The 22,645-nt window shown below is 37.1% G+C and overlaps 1 protein-coding gene across 1 annotated transcript in view; it reads left to right on the forward strand.

Annotated features, from left to right (window-relative positions):
• The first annotated feature begins 3,504 nt into the window (after positions 1-3,504).
• The window catches only part of GABRA3 (gamma-aminobutyric acid type A receptor subunit alpha3), a 239,983-nt gene continuing 220,842 nt past the window's right edge, over positions 3,505-22,645 (forward strand). The window contains exon 1 of the mRNA XM_069463221.1: positions 3,505-3,681. The gene's annotated coding sequence lies outside the window, so the exon portion shown is untranslated. The remainder of the gene's footprint in view (positions 3,682-22,645) is intronic.

Here is a 22,645-nt window from a genome sequence, read left to right on the forward strand (position 1 = left end):
ATTTTAAGCATTTTTTTTCAAATTTTTTTTTCTTCCTCTTCTCTTGTTTGCCTTCTGGGCTTCCAATTCCATGTATGTTATAACTTTGATGTTATCCTATATATCACTGACACTCTTTTTGTGTTTTTTCAATCTTTTCTCTCTCTGTATTTCAGATTGGATAATATCTATAGATTTATCTTCTAGTTAACCTACTCTTTCTTCTGTCATTTGCAATCTGCTGTTAAGCCTACCCAGTGAATTTTACTTCAGATACTTTAACTTTTAGTGCCAGAATTTACATCTGGTTTTAAAACTTTTTTGTTATCTCTGCTGTGCTTTCCTATTGTTCATTTATTACAAGTACATTTTTCTTTATTTCCATTAATATACTTATGACAGATCATTTAAAATCCTTTCTGCTAATTTCAACATCAGGCTTATCTCAGGGCCAGTCTCTATTGAGTGTATTTTCTCTTGAGTATGAGTAATATTTTCCTATTTCTTTGCTTTAGTAGTAGTTTTGGAGTGTACCCTGAACATTGTGAATTATATATTATAGGGTCCCTTTATTCTCTTTTATTTTCCTGTAGAGTATTGATTTGTTTTGTTTGAATAGACAGTTAATGTGACTAAATTGAAATTCCAAACTCTCTCTTGTGGGCAGCACTGAAGACTGTTTAATTCTTTCAGTTTTATTTAGGCTATTTGGAATCTGTCTCCACATGCATACTTCATGGTTCCACCAGAGAGTTAAGCAGTTTATACAGAATCTGGGTCTCCCACTCTATATTTTTCTCCATTCTTGTATTTCTCTCATGAGTTTTCAACTGCAGTGGTCATCCTAAACTCTGTTTTCTCCTTCTTTAAGCCACTTGGGCTGTGAGTATAGTTTTTCTTTTTTTCTTTTTTTTCCTTTGGTTTGCAGTAAAATGAGCAAAATTATGAAAATACTGTTAATTTTTCACGAGTAAAATTGTGTGTTTTAAAGAAGAGTTTTGATTCTGAGAGTATCTTCATCCAACTCGTTCGTGTTAATTTTTTAAAATGATGGCACCCCAGATGGTTTATTTGTTTGTTTGGGATCTTAATTTGACAAAAAGAAAAGTTAACAACTGTAGTGGATTTTATGTTCCCCCCAAATTCATGCCCATTCAGAACCTCAGGATGTGTCCTTATTTAGATGGCATGGTCTTTGCAGAAGGAAGTTAAAGATCTTGAGAATAAATAATCCTGGATTTAAGGTGGGTCCTAAGCCCAATGAGTGGTGTCTTTATAAGATAAAAAAGAGGGAGATTTGGACACATGAAGACATAGAGGAGAAGGCAATTTGAAGACAGAGGCAGAGATTAAAGTAATGCTTCTATAAACCAAGGATTACCAGGAACCACTGGAAGCTGGAAGAGGCAAGGAAGGGTTCTCTTCTAGAAACGTTGGAGGGATTGTGGTCCTGGAAGTACCTTGATTTTAGACTTCTGCTATCCAGAACTGTGATCCAATACATTTCTGTTGTTTTAAGCTACCAAATTAATGGTAATTTGTTATGGTAGCCCTAGGAAACTAATACATAAACCTTACATCAATTCATAACATTTCTTTTTTTCCAGTTTACTAATCCACTAAATCCAATGGACATTTATGAAAGAAATCTACACAGGAAGGAGTGTGCATAGCTATGTGCCCACATACACACTTGCTTTATGTACAACTTACATGTTGCTTTGGTAGGCAAAAAATACTGTCTCTGGGATCAGCAGTCTGGTTGCTGGTTTTGACCCTGCCACTGACTCACTATGACTTTGTATGAGTTATATTTTTTCTTTAGTCTAGTTTCTCTTCTTGTATGATGAGATGGTTATCTTAATGGATCCTTTTAGCTCAGTGTCTCTAAGCTTATGGGTTCCCATCTCTCTACACACTCAATGTATGGATAAAAGCTTTTGAAGAAGTGTGCAGTTGGAGTGTAGCACATGTAACTCACTGTGGAGTAGAGAATATTAGGAATTTGGGGGAAAAACTCAACAGGATGATAGTTTACATAGAAATGGCACCCTTTGGGCAAAATTTTAAATGCCTACTATGTCCCAGTGGCTGTATGCATATTGAGGCTAGTATACTTAAAACATGCAACATAACTTACTTTCAATCAGATGCTCTTTGGTTCTCTGACTAAATGAACTAGGAATCACAGTATGAGGGGTTTGAATAAGAAAACTTTTGTGATTATCATTATATGTGGGTAGAGGCTGAATTCTTTGATAGGAGCAGCTGTTTATTCATATGCTTATATTCATATTGACCCTGAAACACTAAAAAAGGAATGTTGAGTCAATGTGATTTGGGGTCCCATTTGGGGACTTACCTTTGGAGAGCCTTTGAAATTTGGTAGTTTATTTTTCATTGTCAACTCCTCCTTCACCTGGAATTTTTCTGTCTTTAGACCCTAGAGTGTTAGATCTGGAAGTATCTTTTAAGATCATCTATATCTATCACCATTCATTTTGTCACTGAGGATATTGACGGCTGAATTGAAGACATGACTCGTCAAAGGCAACACAGTAATTTTCAGAGACAGAACTCAAACCTAAGTTCCTTATTTTAGTTTTAGTTTAGGTCTCTTTCTACCCTATGTATGTTGCATTGTTATTGTGTTTTGCCCAGGTTGCTTTGTTTTTCTTTTGCTCCAATGAGAATATATTTTTTTATACTTTGAGTCAATCAATCTCCTTCTCCCCCCTTCCCCCTTGTGCAAACTCACATGTAGATTCACACACTTACATATACCTATATTACCTTCAGAATTTTTTGAAAGAAAAGCATTGTGGTTCTGCTACTTGTCTGTCTTGCCTTGAGGAAAGCTCCAGCTGACAGTTTTGAATTGGTCCGCATTTCTACTGTTGGGGGTGGGGTGGAAGTTAGGTCAATAGGAGATCAATGTGGCTGAACTCTTTCTTCTTAGTGGAGTGTGAATGACAACCTCTTTGATGTACATTTTTCTTAGCTCATTATTGTCCTCAGAAATGGAATCTGAACAGACAGGATTGTCAAACCTTTATTTGGAGCCTGGGTTAGCAGGCACGCCCATGGGGATGTAAGGGAGAGAGAGAGAGAAAGGGAGAAAGCTCACTCTTCGGTCTTGGAGCAGCAAGTAAGCATCACACATCAGCTGCGGTAATCCATACTTCCTTTATCCTCCTATTCACTCTTACCCTTTTGCTCTCTTTCTCTTCCCCTTGTTTCCTCTGCTCCTCCCCTTCTCTCTGAGCTTCCCTCTATTTCTCTGCTGGATACCTTAAAGAATAAAATACTACTTTAGTTTTTCGTAAAACAGCCACAGATCTAAAGCCTTGTGCAGCGCTGTGTTCAGAGCCCCAGCACAGCCGCGTGCTCAGCACCAGGCAGTGGTGAACCTAAAGCCAGCAAAGGGGGAGGGGAGCAGGGGAGGGTAGGGGGGGAGGGAGAGACAGAGAGAGGGAGAGAGAAAGGGAGGGAGGGAGGGGAGAAAGAGAGAGAGAGCGAGAGCGTGAGCGCGCGCAAGCTAGCGAGCAAACCAGAGAGACAGACCGAGAGAGGGACCTGGAGAGAGAGAGATCTAGAGAAAGAGAAGAAGCAGCCGAGGTCTGTCAGGGCTCAACCTCCAACTTGTTTCAGTTCATTCATCCTTCTCTCCTCTCCGCTTGAGGGAAGTGACTGTGGTGCTCGGTAAGAAACATAAATGTTCGTTTTTCCCCCTCCCCCAAGCTCAGGTCTCCTTTAGCGATAGCATCTCTCCCCGTACTGAGAGTCTCCTTGGGTTGGCTGGGGAGGCGAGCGAGACATGCTCTGCAGCTGTGATGCTATCCTGGGTTCCCCAGCGGGGCTGGTGGAAGCCCAGAGGCGGCATCTGGGAAGGGAGGAACTGGGGTAAAACCTGATTTGGAGAAGGGGGTTGCTATGTGCTGTATGCATGATTTGCTTTATTGTTGGTGAATTGTTTTGTTCCTCTTTCAAAGCAGGTCAGCATTGACCTTGCAAATTGCTTGGGGGGCCCGGCAGCTGCTGCAGAAAGCCACAGAGTGGCCCCTAGCCAGAGCAGACAGCACTGTCATGACCCCCAGACAGCCCTAGGCATGGGGACGGGGTAATGGCTGGAGCTTCCTCCCTCTTTTAACTCTTTCTCTGCAGCTGCTTCTGGCTGCTGGAAATGAAAAAGAAGGAGGGTACCATGCAGCCCTTTCCACATCTCTCCATTACCTCCCCCAGATGCAAGTGAGCAGAAAGTTGTAAATAACTGCTTCCTTTGAAGCAGGTTGAGACCTCCCCCCTTCCTTTAAGGGGCTCACTTGTGGGGTTGGGCCTGACTTCCTCTACAAACTTGGGAGGTTTGTCTTGCTTCCTGAGGAAGCCCCATTGCCTGACCACCTTCAATCCCAGGTAGTTGAGCTGACAGCCTAGACCATGTATTCAGATACTCCACCCTGTCCCACTGGTAAGCATCTTGTTAGGTCCAGCTGTGTCCTTGGGAGAGAGGAAACACCTGATGGTTTGTCTGGAACAGGCTTCCCAATTTGCTACTCCTCTGACTGTGGCTTTGGGTGGCATGGGCAGGAGGACTGGGGGGAGGGGTTGCTGTTGGATTTTGGGAGAGCAGGGTGAGGAGCCAGAATTCTCAGCATGAGTGGTTTGGCTTATTGAGGGGTCAGCAGGTTCTTATTGTCTGGAGCTATGCAAGGACTGGCTGAAGCTCTTGTAGTGTAGCCCCTCTGAATTGGTAGGGGAAGGGATCTGATTGCTTGATGGGGACTTTTTGAGTTAACGACACTGCTGTGCTGCCTGTAATAGTAATTATAGCATCCATAATACAAATTACTAACATTTTTGAGTGTGTAGTATGTTTCAGATCCTGGGCTGAAGGTTTAGTGTTTATTACCTCGTTGAATTCTTACATCAACCCTACAAAGCAGACACTACTATTATCCTTGGTTTACTGATGAGGAAACGAGGCACAGAGAGGTTAAGTAACTTGTCCAAGATCACACAGCAATTAAATGTGCCAGCTGAAAATTAAAACACAGGCAATCTGGTTCTAGATAGAATCCATGGTCTTGACCATTGAGCACTACTGCCTCCTTGGGGAGAGTTTTACATATTTGTCTGTTAGGCAAGTATAGGTACAATAGAAACAGTGCTGCTTAGTCAGATTTTTTGGAAAGTAGTGGCCTACTCTTTGTGTACAGTAACAGGAAGTTAGGCTGGAGCTAAGCCTCACCTAAGTTTCCTGGAGGGGCTTGCCAAAAGGCTTTCTTTGGCCAGCCTGCTTTCCTTTGAAAATGATACCTGGAAAGACTTCACTTTTCCACTGTCATGGCCCCATCCATCCCACATTCAGCTTCGAACAGTGCCTTTTAGGAACAGACCTTGCCCTTATTTCCTGAGAGTTTGGAGTTTTCCTATACTGAAAATTTCACAGTACTAAAACCTTGGAACTGGAAGGAACCCTAAAGGTCATTAAGCTTTACTTCTCCACCCAGTTCTTAAATTAGTCCTAAGCATCCAATTTGTTGACTGATTTCTATTTGAACCCCCTGCAGTGGCAGAGAGTTCATTAGGTGGCTCTCTGTGTCACTGAGCAACTCTGATTTTCAGGAAGTATTTCCCATTATAAGCCAAAATCTGTTTTCCTGTAACTTCTATTCATTGCTTCTCTGGGACTATCTGGAACAAATTTGCTTTTCCTCAATAATAGTTCTTCAATTAATTGAAGACTACAATCATGCCTTCCCATCAAGCCTTGGGGCTAACAAGACTACAGAGTGAGGGACCATAATGTACCTCATTCTGGAAACTGGACTTTTCTTAATATGGCCTAATATCCCACTTGTTTGTCAGCCACAAACTGATTGTACTGAGCTTTCTAAAGTAGCTCTGATAGTGTATGTTCTCTTCCTTGGAAGAGCTTGCTATCTGTTGTCAACTGGACTGATGGGAACGAAGGTCTCTTTTGCATTCCTAAAAACCAGTAATCTGTTGCTTCTAGTCCTTCTAAAGCCCCAGAATGTCTATATAGCACCCAGACAATAAGGATGTGGGAAGATTTGAGTGGCGGGAGTGATTAAGGGCAATTATCATAAAGAAGACATTTGAAATAGTGGTGATTCAAGGTTCATATATTATATGGAAGGTAGAAAAATCAACTGTTGTATCAGACAGTATCTCAGGAATAATGAGGTCCCTGAGGGGATGGTACAGAGTAGGATTGGGTGGAACAAGAATGGGCACATGGTGTGCTGGAATGGGACACTGACCTGGCTGTTAGCAAATTCGGGTTCCATTCCTGGCTCTGATAATTTGCCAATTACCTTGGACACATGACTTGCCCTCCATGGGCCTCAGTGTTTCCATCTATAAAATGATGAGGTGGACTCTCTCCAAGGGGCTTTCAGCTTGGAAATTCTCTATCTGAAGCAAATCACAAAATCTCATGGTTATGAGGGGCTTCAGAAATCATCTAGGTCAGTGTTTCTCAAACTCTAATGTGCAAAAATATTCCCCCGGAATCTTGCTAAAATGCTAATTCTGATTGGGTGGTGGTCTAGGGCGGAGCCTGACATTTTGCATTTTAACAAGCTGCCAAGGGATCCTGAAACCGATGTTCCACTGATCACACTTCAAGTAGCAAAGCTAGAGTGGTGTTTGTCAAATTATCTTAGCAAAGGACCAGTAGGCTTTTTTACCCTAATCCATCACAGAAGACTGTCACCTTAGTAAAATGCATTAATTATGAATTACTAGGAAATGAAAGAAAAGACATACAAAATATAAGGCTGCATTTTTATTATTAGATTCAACAGACATAAAATTATTTTTTCAAATTGCTGTAACATTTTCTAAGTGTTTACTCTCAAATTTCTGCACTTCAGTTGTCACTGTCTTATAATAAAAGTTCACAGACAGGCACTGGTCCGCAGACCACACTTTGAGCAATACTAATCTAGGCTACCTGCCCATCTAATTTAAGAGGTCCAAATTAGGCCCAGCTATAACTTCTAAATTACCTGTCAGATAATCTTTTGCCCTGCAGTTAAATATCTCATTTGATGGAGAAATTAACGTGTACACAAAGTAGCGTTATTCAGGTGTTGTGACTGCTAAAAAGGTTTTTTTTTTCCTTAAAACTCTTAGTTTTCTTATAGCTTGTATAAATTCCATGTATGAATTGTATATTCTAAATGGGTGAGAGGCTGTATCAGTTCAGTTTATTGTACCCTCAGCCCCTAGCCTAGTGTATGGCATTGAGTAGGTGCTTACTAAATGTTTGTTAAATGAGTTAATGGACTATTGGTGTTAGTTATGGGGTCATATATTCATTAAAGAAAGGCAATTTTGGCTTTCTTCCACATTGGGGAGACAGCATTCATTCTATTTTATAAATTTCTCATGGTGAATAGAAGGCCAGCATGACTATTTCAGAGCTCTACCTGGCATCTCAATTTTTATCTTGAAGGGATTTTAGGAAGCCAGGCAAAGAGTGTGTATACTCTAAGTCTCAAGTCTTTACCCTTAACTCAGACAATTCAATCATTCGCCTAATTATTTATTATTAGTAATTTATTCAGTGATATGGTTAGATACTGTGCAGAGGATACAAAGATGAGCAAAACAGACATTATTCCTGCTTGCCTAGGGCTTATAGTTGGATACAGAAGAGGTTGTTAATCAGATAATTACACAACTATGTCATTTCAGCCAATAGTAAATGCTACAAAGGAAAAGTATGGAGGGTGGGGCTATGAACATATATAATAGAGGAAACTGATCTAGCTTAGGGTTTAAGTAAAGCACTCTTGAGGAAGTAATATTGAGGCTGAGTGGAGATGTGTATGGGGCTGAAGTAGAGGATGATGGAGTGATGTAGTAGTTTTCTAGATGGAGGGAAGAGCACATACAAGGGCCTGTAATGAGAGAAGCATAATGAATTTGGGAAGTGTAAAAAAAGCCAGTGTGTCTATACTGGTCCATTGTAAGGATTTTGGTCTTTATTCCAGAAACACAAGGACTGATTAAAGGGGTTTGAGCAGGGTGACTGACATGGCCTAAACTGAATCCATTCAGTTTACTAAATGCCTACTATGAGCCAAAGACAATATGGGAGACACAGGATGACTTAGAAACAGCCTCTGCCCTCCAGGTGACACAATTAAGTAGGAGACAGAAGAAATTACACCAACAACTACAGTACTAGGAGGGTGAGATACACACCCACAAAAGAGAGGTAAAGGGCTTCAAGGAAATCAAAGCCAGCTTCCTGGAAGTGGCCTTTGAACTGAGCTTGGCAGATTATATAAATTTTGGTGTTGCAGAGCTGGGGCGTGGAAGAGGTATTCTGGGCAGAGGCCAGTTGTGTTGGAGTAAAATGTATGGCGAAATACAGTATGTGAGAAATGTTTGGCAAGATAAATGGAAGGCTTGACTGTAAATAATATTGCATGTTAACTATGAAAATTGGCACCTTATATGCAAAGGAGATGAAACTCCCTCATTTTAAGGATGAGAAAACTGACCCTGAGAGGGTGAGACTTGGTTTGTCTGAGATCACACAGATAGTACTATTGCTATAGCCCAATAAAATGTACTGAGTATAGTTGAAAATATGTGATCAGAGCTCTGGAAAGAAATTCAACTGGAGAGAGTAATTTGAGAGTCATTGCCTCTCAATACTTGAAGTAGAAAAAGGAGATCCAAGGATGGTACTTTGGAGAATGCTAATCTTTAGGATATGGATAAAAACGATGAACCTGTGTGAAGGCTACAAAGGTGGGAAAGTCAGATATATAGAAGGAAAACTGTAAGAGCACAATATTGTGAAAGTGCCAAGAGAGTAGAGCCTCATCCATTTGTTGGAAAAATATTTACTGAATACATACCATTTACTAGGCATGGAGGATATAGTGGTGAGCAAAATAGACATAGTTGTTGCCACCTTGGGGCCTAGATGGGGAGATAGACATTGTTCTAGATAGTCACTGAGCTGTATAGGCATAAATTGTGATTCATGTGTAGAGGAAAATGTACTGCTTTAAGAAGGAAGGAGTGGTCACCATTATTAAATTTTGCAACACAGTTGAGTAAAGGTAAATGGCACCCAGTTTCTAACAGTCCTTCCCAGTCTGATGCTCACAGTTCTTACTAACAGTTCAGCTGGACGATGCATATTCATTTTGCAGATGTTTGGTAGATTATACTGCTGAAATAGTAAGGAAAGGTAAGGGTCCCTGCAGGCTTATGTCCACAGCAGCACAGATTTACTTGAAAACCAGCTTATATGGCATGTAGCTTAATGAAACTTTCAATGATCCAGCACCCTTCCCAGATCCCCCAACTCTCTTGATTCAGCAATTTATACAACGAGGCACCCGACAAGAAAAAAAATTGTTTTATGCAGAATTACATATTAACAATCCCTCTTAAAATGGGATTTCTGATGGCCTACTCATTCTAGTCTTGGCTTGGATACTAACTCAACTACTTGTGACATATCACTTGTCTTATTTGAGCCTCAGTTTTCATAACTGTAAAATGGAGGGGGGGTTGGAATAGGGTTTTGGGCCAGGTGACTGACATGGCCTAAACTTAATCCATTCAGATATTTATAAAGACCCACCAAGCTATAAGGTTCTATAGTTCATGCTCTGCTCTATGCTACATTCTCATGGTCCCATGCAGGTATTTCAGGTTCAGTCACTTACTTAAGCAACACTAATGACTTTAAACAGAATTCTGAAGGTTGCTAATTTTGTTGGAAGTATTTGCAGGGTTTGGAAGAGCTCTCAAGAAGGCCCTTGTTCTATTCCTGAGATGGCTGAAATTGTGACTGTCCTGAGAGCTAAGGAAAGAATTGACTGTATTCTAAAATCTGTAGTAAGGCTGAGTATTAGGTGATATTTCTGCTACTCCTGATTTGAAATAAACTAAAGTCACTGAGAATAAAATGGTACAAGATACCATGAAATACAGGAGAGGTGATTATCTCATATCCTGACATGTAATAGTCCAGGTAGTCTTTTCCTAGGGGGAAGATATATAGTAAAGAGAAATACTGGTTGGTAATAGAAAAATGTTTTTATACTTAAAACATGATTTTAATGGTATTGATTTCTTTGCAAAGTATGTCTCCTCACTGTACACAGAAGGAGGCATAAAAATCTCCATGATGTGTATTTTGAAGGGTGCTTTGCTCTTTAAAAAATGATTTCTTAAAAGTAACAAGTATTATTACATATATTTTTTGAAGGGAAGGGGAGGTAGATGGAGATGGAATTATGTAAGTGATCATAGCATAAAATAACTTTTTAGAGTAGTACAAGAGGAGCTCAGAAATGGCAGGGTCCTTAGCAATTATGTAATGGCAGTCTTATCATCCAGTACATATGGTCATCTATTTTCAGTGTGAATGGTTCCAGGAAAGGTTGCTTAACACCACCTGATAATAGACAGCCATGATTGTTAGCAAGTTATTATTCATACTGATCTGAAATCTGTCCTCTGAATCCAACCCATTGGTCTTTCTCCTTGGAGCAACAGCAATGCTGAGTAATTTCTATTTCCCTTTCCTGTAATAGCTATTCAAATGTTTAAAGATGCTTTGTTCTTTTCATCTTTTCTCCAGCCTATATATTATTCCTAGTTCTTGAGCTCATGGGATATATGTTTTGAATACCTTCTATGGCAGACACTTCAGATTTCAGTATCTTTCTTGATGTGTGATATTTAAACTTGGACCCAGTACTCTAGGCATAGCTGGCCAGCACCTTCATTTAAAAGTTTTTGTACACTTTCCAATCTACCTTAAGACTGTAATATCTATCATTAAGTTGTTTCTTTTTCTTGTTATAAAAAATAAAACAGCCTCATTATAGCAAATTTGGAAAATGAAGACACAGTAATACAAATCACCTCTAAGTCCCTAGTGCAGAGATAACTTGCTATATTTCCTTCCAAGTGGGTTTCCATGTTTACATAATTGGGATTATATCTTTTTTTTTTTTTGAGACAGAGTCTCACTTTGTTGCCCAGGCTAGAGTGAGTGCCGTGGCGTCAGCCTAGCTCACAGCAACCTCAAACTCTTGAGCTCAAGGGATCCTGCTGTCTCAGCCTCCCGAGTAGTTGGGACTACAGGCATGCACCACCATGCCTGGCTAATTTTTTCTATATATATATTTAGCTGTCCATATAATTTCTTTCTATTTTTAGTAGAGATGGGGTCTCGCTCTTGCTCAGGCTGGTCTCGAACTCCTGAGCTCAAACGATCCGCCCACCTCGGCCTCCCAGATTGCTAGGATTACAGGCGTGAGCCACCGCGCCCGGCCAGGATTATATCTTATATGTACTATTTTATATTTGGCTTTTGCATTGGTATTATAAGCATTGCCCATGTCACTCAGCAGCCTTCAAACAATTTTTAATGGCTGCATACTTTTCAGTTCTGCAATTTCTACCACAATTATTTGATTGATCCCATATTGGTCATTTAAATTATTTTTCCTTCTTTGAACCCCACCTCTTTCAGGTCTTTATCCAAATGTCACCTTGGTGAGAGCTTCTATAATGACCTTATGTCAAAAATGCAAACCCTTCTCCAACATTCACTCTTATCCTTTCTTGCTTTATTTATTTTTCCTTGGTTTGTATCATCACTTAGCAGTCTAAGTATTGTACTTATTGTCTGGATCCTTGTATTAGAATGTAAGACCCTCAAGCACAGGGATTTTTCCCTATTTTGTTCACTGTTGTATCCCCTAGTACCTAGAATAAACGTCTGATACATTGCAAATCCTTACTAAATATTTGTTGAATGAATTAGTAAGATGAGTTTTTATTTAAGAGGTATTACTCGGCCTAAGGATATTAACTTTTAAAAAGCTTTTGATATATATGTGAATATGTCCCACTGTGTAAGAGTGTCAATTTCTGCTCATACACCTGTGCCATTGCTGTCTATTGCCACTCTTTTAAAATCTTTGACAATCTGATAGGGACAAAATGGTATCTTACTGTTTTAACATATGTTTCTTTTATTGTAGTGAGCATGAATATATTTTATATTTCTTCATTACTTTTGTTTTTTCTATGAACATCTATTTATGGTTTTTGTACATTTTTCTATTGAGAACTTATGTTTCTTATTCATTTGTATGGATAATGTACACATTTAGTAGACATTGACCTTTTTTCTGTTGAATGTGAGGAAAATATTTTGCCAGTTTGCATTTTAAATTAACTTTTATGTATAGAAATCTTAATTTTTATGTAATTATATCTATCTTTTCATTTGTAATTTCTTATGATGAATTCATGTTTAAGAAGTTCTTACCCATTCAAAATTGGAAAAGTGCTTAAATGGATTTTGTTTTAGTTTTTATTGTATATGCTTAATCTTTCTGAAATTTATTTTGCTGTGTGGCATGAGGTAATTTTCTAAATTGTTTTCCCTGTCAATTGTTTCACAGCAGCAAATATTGAATAATTCATTTTCTTACTGTTCTGTAATATATAAATTGTTATATATAGTATGTTCTCTTTGGGATTTATTTATTTTCCATTTCTTTTAGTGTGTCTCTTCTTGTCCTAGTTACAAAGTTTAAATATTTTTGTAGCTTTAAAACAATTTTTAAAGCTCAGCTCTTCTACTTACTAGCTGTGTGGTCTCTACAAGCCTCAATTTGTTTACCTATATACAGTGTATAATAGCAGTAACATTTATTTTATGATTTTATTTGTGAAGGGAATCTTTCTTCCATTATTTCTGCTAATTGATTATGGCTGATATACAGGCAATTATTACTTATAATTTTAACGTCTATTTATTCAATATGTTCAAATTTATTATTAAAAATTTAGAGTTTATAAGTTTATTTTCTTGTTTTATTCTTTTTTAAAAAATAAGAATATATAGAAAGTAACTGAGAAGCATCTAATAATGATGAACAAATAACCACATATATACAACACAGAATTAACAAATGATAGCATTTTGTCATTTTTGCTTCAGATATGTTTAAATAAAATAAATAAAACATTACAGAGAAACTAACTTCCTTTATATCTAGCCCCACTTTATTCCTTTCTACATCCTTCCAAACACGACACCCAGAGCCACTCACATTTGCTTCATTTTCTCTTGGGTTGCTTTTTCTTACTGATTTGAAGTCTTCTTTATATATTCTGGATACTAATTATTTGTCAGCTATATATGCTGCATATATGTGCTTCTAATATGTTACTTGGCTTTCTATTTTATGGGGTCCTTTATCATACAGAAGTTTTAAATTTTTTGATGTCAAATTTATCAATCACTTCCTTCATGAATTGTGCTTTTAGTATTATGTTTAAGAAATATTTCTGATGCCATGATCATAAAAAATGTTCTCCAAATTTTCTTTGAAAAAGAGTTTAACTTTTTTTTACACTTAGCTCTTTAATCCATCTGGATTTTATTCTTGAATGTGATGTGAAATATGTTTCAATTTTTTCTCTGTAAAATACCATTTATTTTATTTTTTTTTTTTTATTTTTTTATTTTTATTTTTTTTTTTTTTTTGAGACAGAGTCTCACTCTGTTGCCCAGGCTAGAGTGAGTGCCGTGGCGTCAGCCTAGCTCACAGCAACCTCAAACTCCTGAGCTCAAGGGATCCTCCTGTCTCAGCCTCCCGAGTAGCTGGGACTACAGGCATGCACCACCATGCCCGGCTAATTTTTTCTATATATATTTTTAGCTGTCCATATAATTTCTTTCTATTTTTAGTAGAGATGGGGTCTCGCTCTTGCTCAGGCTGGTCTCGAACTCCTGAGCTCAAACGATCCGCCCACCTCGGCCTCCCAGAGTGCTAGGATTACAGGCGTGAGCCACCGCGCCCGGCCCCATTTATTTTAAATATCATTTATACACTACTAGTTTAGAATGCAAACTCCACCATATTGCCTAGCTTCTATACATGCTTGGGTCAATTTCTAGGTTTTCTATTCTGTTTCATTAATCCATTTGTCCACACTTGTATTGCTTTACTTATGAATGCTTTATAATGATTCTTGATATTTGTACGGTCAACTTATTGTTCACTTCCTGTCCTCACTCACACCACTCTTCTTGGTCTTTCTGGCTTATCGTGATTATTTTTGGTCCTTTGCTTTTATATCTTAATTTTAAAATAAGATTATCAAATTCAAATAAAATCATGTTGTTTTTTCATGGAATTATATTGAAAGTATAGAATGATTTGGAGAAGAATTGACATCTTTTTGATAGAGAGACTTCCTATTCATGAATATGTTTATCTTGGAATTTATTCAAGTCTATTTTTAGAACTCTTGACAAAGATTTGCATTTTATTAATAATACTCTTACATATTAGACCTATTCCTAAACATCTTTCACTTTTCAGTCAGGTTTATTAACAAATAATTTGCATAAAATAAAATTTACTCTTTGTAAGTATACAGTTTGAGTTTTGGCAAATGTATATATCATGCAACCACCACCACCACCACAATAAAGGTAGAGAAAATTTCCCTCATCTTAAAAGGTTCCCTTGTGATTCTTTACAGTCAATTCTTTTCTCCCACCTACAATTTGAGGCAACCATTGATCTGTTTTCCGTCCTTAAAGTTTTGCTTCTTTTATGTTATCACATCAATGGAGTGTGTAGAGTTTTGTGTTTGGCTTCTTTCACTTAGCACATGCTATGAAGATTCAGCCATGTTGCATATTTTTTATTATTGTTTGTTCTTTATTATTGCTGAATAATTTATCCATTCACCAGTTGATGGTCATTTGGGTTGTTTCTACTTTTTGGCTATTATAAATAATGCTGTTATAAATGTTCTTGTTCAACAGGTTTTTGTTAGCACATATATTTTTGTTTATACTAGGAAAATACCTAGAAGGGAATTTTTTGGTTTATATGTGAAGCAAATGTCTACCTTTATAAGAAACTGCCAAATTGTTCTCCAAAGTAGCTATATAATTTTGCATTCCCATTAGCAGTGTATAGGAATGTCAGTTGCTTAACATCCCCACCAGTGCTTGGCATTTTCAGTCTTTTAAAAAAATTAATAAAATTTATTTTAGAACAGTTTCAGATTTGCAAAAAAGTTAAACAGAGAATTACCATATTTTCCCCTGCCCCAGTTCCCCATATTATTAACATCTTGCATGTGGCACATTTGTTACACTTGATGAACCCATATTGATATATTATGATTAACTCAAGTCCATAGTTTGCATTTGGGTTCACTCTTTGTGTTCTACAAATTTATGTCATCTATTCACCATTATAGTATAATATAGAATAGTTTCACTGCCCTAAAAATTCCCTGTGCCCCACTGATTCATCCCTCCATCCCACTTGAACTCCTGGCAACCACTCATGGTTTTCAATCTCTAGTTTTGCCTTTTCCGGAATGTTATATAGTTGAAATCCTACAATTATAACCTTTCAGACTGACTTCTTTCACTTAGCAATATGCATTTAGGGTTCCTCCATGTCTTTTCATGGCTTGATGGCTCATATCTTTTTATTGCTGAATAATATTCTATTGTCTGCATGTACTGCAGTTTGTTTATTTTAGTATCTTAGAAGGACATCTTAGTTGCTTCCAAGTTTTGGAAGTTATGAATAAACTTGCTATAAACATTTGTGTGTAGGTTTTTGTGTGGATATGTTTTCAACTCCTTTAGGAGAATTACACCAAGGAGTGTAATTGCTGGATCATATGGTAAATCTATGTTTAGCTTTGTAAGAAACTACCTATTTCCAAAGTGGCTATATCATTTTGCATTGCCATCAGCAATAAATGATTATTCTAGTGGTTCCACATCTTTACCAGCATTTGGTGTTGCCAACATTTTGGGTTTTGGCCATTCTAGTAAGTGTGTAGTGGTACTTCATTATTGTTTTAATTTTCAATGTCCTAATAACATGAATTGAGCATCTTTTTATGTGCTTATTTGCCATCTGTATATCTTCCTTGCTGAGGTATCTGTTCAGCTCTTTTGCCCATTTTAGCTGGGTTGTTTGTTTTCTTATAGTTGGATTTTAAGAGTTCTTTGTATAATAAATAAAAGTCCTATATCAGATATGTGTTTTGAAAATATTTTCTCCCAGGCTATGGTTTATATTTTTATTCTCTTAACAGTGTCTTTCACAGAGAAAACATTTTAAATTTTAATGAAGCCAGGTTTATCAATTTTTACTTTCATGGATCATGCTTTCTTTACTCCCATGTTATCTTCTAGGAGATTTATGGCTTTGCATTTTACTGTCTGTGATCCAATTTGAGTTGATTTTTGTGAAGAGTGTAAGGGCTGTGTCTAGATTCATCTTTTTTCTGCATGTGGATGTCCAGTTATTCCAGCACCGTTTGTTGAATTTGTATTGCCTTTGCTCCCTTGTCAAAGATCAGTTGACTATATTTGTGTGAGCCTATTTCTGGGGTCTCTATTCTGTTCCATTAATCTATTTATCTGTTATTTTACCAATACCATACTGTCTTATTTGCTGTAGCTTTATATTAATTCTTGAAGTCAACTTTATTCCTCTCCTTTAGTATTGTGTTTACTATTCTGGGTCTTTTGCTTTCCCATATAAACTGCATAATCAGTTTATTGATATCCACAAAATAACTTGCTGGGATTTTGATTGGAATTGGATTGAATCTATACATTAGTTGAGAAGAACTGATCTTAACAATAACGAGTCTTTCTATCCAATAATACTGAGTCTTCCTATCCATGAACATGGAATGGAATGTCTCTTCATTTATTTAGATTTTCTTTGATTTCTTTCACCAGATTTTCATAGTTTCCATTATATAGATCATATACCTATCTTGTTGGGTAGTGTTTTTAATTTCAAATTCCAGTTGTCCATTGCTGGTATATAGGAAAGCAATTGACTTTTGTATATTAACCTTGTATCCTGCATTGTTAGTCTTTCTAGTGAGTATGTAGTAATAGCTCATTGTGGTTTAATTTGCATTTTCCTATGACTAATGATAGTGCTGCTCATCTGTGTATCTCCTTTGGAGAAATGTCCATTCAAATTGCCCACTCTAAAAATGGGATATATGTGTTCTTATTATTTGGTTTTTATGTATATTTATATTATATACACACATATACATATATACACACATATGTAAAGTACTATATATGATATACAATATAATACAAATCCTTTAAAAGTTACATGTTTTGAAAATATTTTCTGCCCTTCTGTCACTTGTCTTTTAATTTTCTTAGTGGTTTTTCTATTATGACTTATACTTTTGGTATTATAAGAAGTCTTTGCTTTAACTATGCTCAAAATTATCCTTTCTTTTGTTTTGTTCCAGAGTTTTTACTTTCAGTTCTTAGATTTATATCTTTGATGCATGGTTAGATGACTTTTGCCTTTGGGGCAAGGTAAGGTTCTAGGCATATATATATATATTTTTCATATGGATGCTCAATTTTTCCAGCTCCATTTGTTGACAAGACTATCTTTTGCCCATCGAATTACCTTGTCATCTTTGTCCATAATCAATTGACCATATATGTTTAGAGCGACTTCTGGACTCTATTCTATCTCTTTGATGTATCTGTGTAACCTTGAAACATTACCACATTGTGTCAATTATTATAGTTCAGTGGTTCTCAATTGAGGCAATTTTTTCCCAGAGGACATTTAGCAATGTCTAGAGGACATTTAGCAATGTCTGGAGGATATTTTGTTTGTCACAACTGGAGGGGCATGCTACTGGCATCTAGTGGGTAGTGGCCAGGTGGCTTCCCCACAACAAAATATCATCTTGCCTTTTTGTTGAGGTTCAGAAACTCTGCTATAACATTATAGTAAATCTTGAAATAAGGTATTATGGATCCTCCAAATTTTTCTTCTTCATTTAAACAATTATCTTTGGCTATCCTAGGTCCCTTTTATTTCTATATAAATTGATAAATTGGCTTATCAATTTTTCCTCAAAAAATCCCACTAGAAGTTTAATAGGATCAAATTAATTGTAAAGATCAATTTGGAAAGAAATAACATCTTAACTATCTTGAATCTCCTGATACATTAATATGGTATATCTTTTCATTGTTTATTTTTCTTAAATTCTCTCAAAAATGTTTTGTAGTTTTCAGTGCATAAGTCTTGCATATATTTCACTAAATTTATCTTAAATATTAAATGCCTTTTGATACTATTGTCAGTGGCATTTCTAAATATTTCAACTTCTGAATATTTATTGTTAGTATATAGATTTTTAGATCCTTGGTATTTTCTAGGTAGATTATGCTATCTGGTAATAGACACAGTTTTATTTCCTCTTTTCCAATTTGTATCCCTTTTTTCTGTATTTTCATTTCATTTCATTTTTTTTTCTGTATTTGAACTGGATAGTACCTCTAATAGAATGTCAAATAGAAGTGATTAAAACAGATGACCTTGCCTTACTACTGATCATGTTGCAGGAAGTATTCAGTCTTTATCCATCTTCAAAGTCAGCAATGGCTGACAAATCTTTTTCACATCATATCACTCTGACTCTTCTGCCTCCCACTTCTATTTTTAAGGACACTTGTGATTACATTTGGTATGCCCAGATAATCCTGAATAATCTGCCTATGTTAAGGCCAGCTTATTAGCAAACTTCATTCCATCTGCTACCTTAATTCCCCTTTTCCTATGGCATAATATATTTACAGGTTCTACGGATTAGGATAGTGACATCTTTGGAAGGCCATTATTCTGCCTATCATATGTATTAGTATTACTTCTCCATTTCTATACAAATTTTTGCTTTATTTTCCTTGAAATAATTATATATATTTTTTCTTTTCCTCTCTCCATCATTTATTTTATTTTTTTTAAACTTTTTTTTTTCATTTCAGCTCATTATGGGGGTACAAAAGTTCAGGTTATATATATTGCCCATGCCCCCCCATCTCCCCGAGTCTGAGCTTCAAGCGTGTTAATTCCCTAGACAGTGCACATCGCACTCATCATGTAGGTATGCACCCATCCCCTCCCCCCACCCCCATTCCCCCCAGTCAGAACTTCAAGCGTGTCCATTCCCCAGTCAGTGCGCATCGCACTAATCAAGTAGGTATACACCCATCCCTTCCCCCCAGCCCCCACCTCTGACCGATACCCAATTGGTGTTATTCCCAAATGTGCACTTAGGTGATGATCAGGAAAACCAGTTTGCTAGTGAGTACATGTAGTGCTTATTTTTACATTCTTGGGATACTTCACTTAATAGAAAGGGTTCCAACTCTCTCCAGGAGAACCAAAGAGATGCCATATCGCCATTATTTCTAACAGCTGAGTAATATTCCATAGTATACATATACCACATTTTGCTAATCCATTCATGAATTTATGGGCATTTGGGTTGTTTCCACTTCTTTGCAATTGTGAATTGTGCTGCTATAAACATTCGGGTGCAGGTGTCTTTTTTATAGAATGACTTTTGTTCTTCTGGGTAGATGCCCAGTAATGGGATTGCTGGATCGAATGGTAGGTCTACTTTAATCTGTTTAAGGTCTCTCCATATTGTTTTCACAGGGGTTGCACTAGTTTTAGTCCCACCAGCAGTGTATGAGTGTACCTGTCTCTCCGAATCCACGCCAACATGTATTGTTTTGGGACTTTTTGATAAAGGCCATTCTCACTGGAGTTAAGTGATATCTCATTGTGGTTTTGATTTGCATTTCCCTGATGATTAGAGATGTTGAACATTTTTTCATATGTTTGTTAGCCATTTCTATATCTTCTTTTGAAAAATTTCTATTCATGTCCTTTGCCCACTTTTTGATAGGGTTGTTCAATTTTTTCTTACTGATTTTTCTGAGTTCTAAATAGATTCTTGTTATGAGTCCTTTATCTGATGTGTAGTATGTGAAAATTTTTTCCCATTCTGTAGGTTGTCTGTTTATTCTCGTGACTGTTTCTTTGGCTGTGCAGAAGCTTTTTAATTTGATCAGGTCCCATTTATTTATTTTTATTGCTGCTGTGATTTCCTTGGGGGTCTTCTTCATAAATTCTTTGCCTAGGCCAATGTCTGTAAGAGTCTTTCGTACATTTTCTTCTAGAGTTCTAATAGTTTCCGACCTAAGGTTGAAGTCTGTTATCCACCGTGATTTGATTTTTGTGAGAGGTGAAAACTGTGGGTCCTGTTTTAGTCTTCTACATGTGGCTATCCAGTTTTCCCAGCACCGTTTATTAACTAAGGAAACTTTTCCCCAGAGTATGTTTTGTCTGCTTTGTCGAAGATTAGATGGCTATATGAGGATGGTTTTATATTTGGATTTTCTGTTCTGTTCCACTGGTCTGTGTCCCTGCACTTGTGCCAATACCAAGCAATTTTAATAATCACAGCCTTGTAGTATATTTTGAAGTCTGGCAAACTAATATCTCCCATTTTGTTTTTGTTGCTTAAAATTGCTTTTGGTATATGGGCTCTTCTCTTATTCCATACAAAGTATAATTATTTTTTCTATATCTGTGAAAAATGATGTTGATAGTTTAATAGGGATTGCATTGAATCTGTAGATAACTTTGGGCAGTATAGACATTTTAACAATGTTGATTCTACCGATCCATGAGCATGGTCTGGTTTTCCACCTGCTTACATGTTCTGTGATTTCCTTCCTCCGTGTTTCATAGTTCTCCCTGTGGAGGTCCTTTACCTCCTTAGTTAAATATATTCCTAGATATTTTATTTTCTTTGTTTCTATTTTGAAGGGTATTGAGTCCTTAATTTGGTTCTCCATTTGACTGTTATTGGCATATATGAATGCCTCTGATTTGTGTGTATTGATTTTGTATCCTGAGACTTTACTGAATTCATTGATCCATTCCAGGAGTCTCTTGGTTGAATCCTTGGGGTTTTCTAGATATAACATCATATCATCAGCAAAGAGTGAGAGTTTGATCTCTTCTGTCCCTATTTGGACTCCCTTGATTCTGCTCTCTTGCCTGATAGCTCTTGCAAGGACTTCCAATGCTATGTTGAAAAGTAATGGGGACAGTGGGCAGCCTTGTCTGGTTCCAGTTTGAAGTGGGAATGCTTTCAGTTTTTCCCTATTCAGTATGATGTTGGCTGTGGGTTTGTCATATATGGCTTGTATCATTTTTAGATAGGCCCCGTCTATGCCTATTTTCTTAAGTTTTCTTATCATAAAAGGGTGTTGAATTTTTACAAATGCATTTTCTGCATCTATTGAGAGTATCATATGATCTTTATTTTTGCTTCTATTTATGTGGTGAATTACATTTATAGATTTGTGTATGTTAAACCATCCCTGCATCTCTGGGATGAAGCCCACTTGGTCGTGATGGATTATTTTTTTGATAAGCACTTGGATTCGATTTGCTAGGATTTCGTTGAGAATTTTTGCATCTATATTCATAAGGCATATTGGTCTGTAGTTTTCTTTTTTTGTTGCATCCTTTCTTGGTTTTGGTATCAAGATTATGTTGGCTTGGTACAAAGTGTTGGGGAGAATCCCATCCTTCTCGATATTGGAGAATAGTTTATGTAGGATGGGCACCAGATCTTCTTTGTAGGTATGGTAAAATTCAGATGTGAACCCATCTGGTCCAGGGCTTTCCTTTTTGGGAAGGCTTTTTATTTCTGTTTTGATTTCAGATCTAGATATAGGTCTATTCAGGAATTCTATTTCTTCCTGGTTGAGCCTGGGAAGGCTGTGTGTTTCCAAAATTTGTCCATTTCCTCCACGTTTTCTAATTTGTGTGCATAAAGATTTTTGTAGAATTCATAGACGATATCATGTATCTCTGTGACATCAGTCATGATTTCTCCTTTCATGTTCCTGATGGAGGTTATAAGAGTTTTTTCTTTTCTGCTCTTGTTTAGTCTAGCCTGAGGCGTGTCTATTTTGTTTATATTTTCAGAGAACCAACTTTTTGTTTTATTAATCTCCCTTGTGGTTTGTTTGTTGTCCTTTTCATTTAGTTCTGATTTAGTCTTAATAATTTCTCTCCTGCTGGTTTGGGGTCGGTCTGTTCTTCCTTATCCAGCTCTTTGAGTCTATTCATTAGATTGTCTATTTGTAAGTTTTCTGTCTTTTTGGTATAGGCATTTATGGAAATAAATTTTCCTCTCAGGACTGCTTTAGCTGTGTCCCACAGATTTTGATAAGTTGTGTCTCCTTTGTCATTTAATTCAAAGAATCTTTTGATTTTCATCTTGATTTCTTCATTTATAAAATGATCGTTCAGGAGAAGGTTGTTTAGCTTCCATGACTTTGAGTAGAAATGAGAATTTCTGTTAGGGTTCATTGTTACTTTTATTCCACTGTGATCTGAGAAGATGCATGGTATAATTTCTATATTTTTAAATTTTTTTTTATTTCATCTTATTATTATGGGGGATACAGAATACAGGTTACATACGTTGCCCATGTACCACCTTTCCCCCCAAGTCAAAGCTCCAGGCGGGTCTGTTCCCCAGGTAGTGCGCTTTGCACCCATCATGTAGGTATATATCCCTCCATTCCCCACCCCCCTCTTCCCGAGTCAGCACCTTCAAGCGTGACCATTCCCCAAACGGTGCGCAATGCACTCATTATGTAGGCATACACCCATCCCCTCCCCCCACCCCCCACCTCAGTCTGATATCCGAT

The sequence above is a fragment of the Eulemur rufifrons genome, chromosome 30, assembly GCF_041146395.1.
Source record: "Eulemur rufifrons isolate Redbay chromosome 30, OSU_ERuf_1, whole genome shotgun sequence".
NCBI classification, from domain to species: Eukaryota; Metazoa; Chordata; class Mammalia; order Primates; family Lemuridae; genus Eulemur; species Eulemur rufifrons.